Consider the following 2758-nt stretch of genomic DNA (forward strand, 5'->3'; position numbering starts at 1 on the left):
CCCACCGCGCCCCGCGTTCCAAAATGTAGGTGACCTCACCCCTTCGCCCCCCGCCTGCCTGCCCGCCCCGCCTCGTGCGGCCGTGCGCGTGCAGTGCGGGGCCCACCCCTTAGCCTTAGGGCGCCCCTCGCAGAAGTAGGTCACAGGCGTGAGCGCCGGGGCCGAGCTCTACAGGGGCGGGTCCAGGCTGTCCCAGCGCGGGGGCGGCGCGGGTCAGGGCTACGGTGCGACAAATGCTGATGCCACGAGTGATTGCAAGAGCCAAGAGCGGACGCGTCATGTCGCCACGGCCGCTGCAGTGCAGATTGAAGCAGCTCCGCCAGGCACAGCCGATTACTGGTAGGGCGGAAAGATATCAGAAGCCTCGTTAAAGTTGACAGATATGGCGTAGGATCGCGTCTGATGTGGTTAATCATAGACACAACGGCAATCAGCTGTGTTCCGAGCGTACGCGGAATGGAAAAGGAAGGGGGGGGGGGGGCGTCGTCATCCCTGTAGGCGACCCACCGTGCATATCGCCCCAGCTGGTTGTGAGGCGTATGCAGGCGCGCCGTATAGAGGTGCAAAAGGTTCTATGAAGGCTCGAGATCCGGATGGAGCGCGACGCGATGCAACTCGGCGGAGCAATAAGTACAACAGAGCAAATGTTTCACGATCGCAGCAATCGACAGACCCGATACCTCCACGAGAAAAACTAGAACTTTTGTCAATTGTTGGTCCAAGATTAGGGAAACATATCTCACAGGAGTTATTTTCGATATGTCGCACCATTTGGTGTCATAGTCGGGGCCGTTTTTACGGCAAATAATATTCGACATTTAGTGGGTCCCCATAACATTTCGACAAAAACCGACTCGATATCCGAATAGAGGGCAGAAAGGGGTAGAAAAAGTGTTTTTACAATAAAAACATGAGACAAGGTCGAAAAAAGTTAGTAAAAGTTGAAGTTTTACCTGAGTATTAAGTATTTATTTAAGCATTAAGAATGGTTTTTTTAACGGAATAAAGCGGCCGGGGTGCATACTCGCAAGGGGGCCGTAAGGCGCCCTGGCGAGCGACGAAAGGCAAGCCCGCCCGCACGCATAAATGCGGTACAGCATACGCAGAAAAAAAACCACGGATCACCCACCCTGTGTGGCTTAAAATGTAGCTTGAACCGTCTTCTAAATGAAATGGCAATCAATAGAAAGTATTTTTTGTCGTTCTCGAGATATCACATTTCTTGTGAACCTCTGCACGTTACGCTCCTAGGCACCAGCACTGACGCCATGCACTGGCACCACCCCAACTTAGTATAATTCTCAGTTGAGGGTTGGTAGCGCCTGCCACGCGCCAGGTAGGCCACCGCCAGACAGCCGTGTCGAGACTGTTGCCTATCCCGAGCGCCTGTATGTTCTCCATACCGCCCCACGCCCCCATATCGCTCCTAGGCTCCTGCTTTCTGTACGCACCAGAGACCCGGGCTTCCAGGCTTCGCCCCGCCCCCAACCCTTTAGACTGTACCGCACGCACGAGTGCGGGCGGGTTGCCTACTCGGCAGGCGCCCCGGGCGGGGCGAGTCTGACACGTGGTAATCCATACGGAACTTGTTGGGAAACTAGCTTAATTTCTTTGGTCATTCCGTGGACAAGTCTGCACTGATAAACCAAGTGTACAACTGCTCAACACTTGCAAGTGTGCAACCACAAGTTCAATACTTGCAAGTGTTCAATTCACTTGCAAGTGTTAAACACGGTATTTGTGCACTTGTAAGTGTTCAACTCTCCTGTTGTACACTTCACCAGTTTGGGTGCTTACTGAGGGAAGTGTTCAACAGAGGAGTTGCACACTTACAAGTGCACAAATACCGAGTTGAACACTTGCCAGTGTACTACAACTAAATTGAACACTTGCAAGTATTGAACTTACGGTTGCACACTTACAAGTGTTGATCAGTTGAAGACTTGGTTTATCAGTGTGTGCTGCCGAGACTCTCGAGATGTGAGGCGCAGCAGCAGCCATACCGCCCTGGGCAGCAGGTGGGGCCGGTGCGGGGGCGCGGGGCGCAGGTGGGGGTCACGGGCAGCGGAGGGTGGGATCAATGAGGGTAGGTGCGGGTGCGAGGCCGGGGCGACAGGCCAGCGGGGGGGCCAACGCAAAATAACAAGTGGCCGTGTTGCTCCGTATTGATTGGGCCGCTGGGCCGCTCACCGCTCACGTGTCGGGCACGTGTCGGGCAGGCCTCGCCACGGCCTCTACTCGGCTGTGGCTCTCACACCTCGCTCGTCTCTCGCGCCGCGCCGGGGCCAACGACACGAGACCGAGACCCATCGCCACCAGCGATTAGTCAACCAACCGTGCGCGGGTCGGGCGGGGCCGGGCCGCGAACACGAATGGGACATGCGAGTGTATCTGAGTATACATCTCGGTGCGCTCGTGTGTGTGTGTGCGTGTGTGTTTTGTGTTAGTGTGTGTATTCCGGTCCCCGGCCTTCGCCCGCGCAGCAGTGGGGCGCGTGCAAAATGCCCCCCGTCACCCGGCCCCGCCGCTCCACCGGAAATGGGGCAGAGGGGATGAACGATAATGGGATGCTGGTGGTGCTGGTGCTGGTGCTGGTGGAGGGGGCAGGTACAAGACAGCGGGGAGCGCAGACGTTTTACGTGCTCCGCGGCGGACAGACCGACGACTGCGTGCTGCAACCGTCCATCCTCGCGACCAACGCGCTAATGTGGCGCGCCGGGGCGGGGCGGGGCGGGGCAGGTAGGCGCGGCCGCCGTGT

General features: G+C 57.2%; 1 protein-coding gene across 1 annotated transcript in view; it reads right to left on the reverse strand.

Moving 5' to 3' along the window:
* LOC113216705 (dual specificity protein phosphatase Mpk3-like) overlaps positions 1-2758 on the reverse strand; it is a 21832-nt gene that overhangs the window by 1289 nt on the left and 17785 nt on the right. The window lies entirely within an intron of this gene.

This window comes from Frankliniella occidentalis, unplaced genomic scaffold, assembly GCF_000697945.3.
Source record: "Frankliniella occidentalis isolate FOCC.00 unplaced genomic scaffold, Focc_3.1 Scaffold240, whole genome shotgun sequence".
Taxonomy (NCBI): Eukaryota; Metazoa; Arthropoda; class Insecta; order Thysanoptera; family Thripidae; genus Frankliniella; species Frankliniella occidentalis.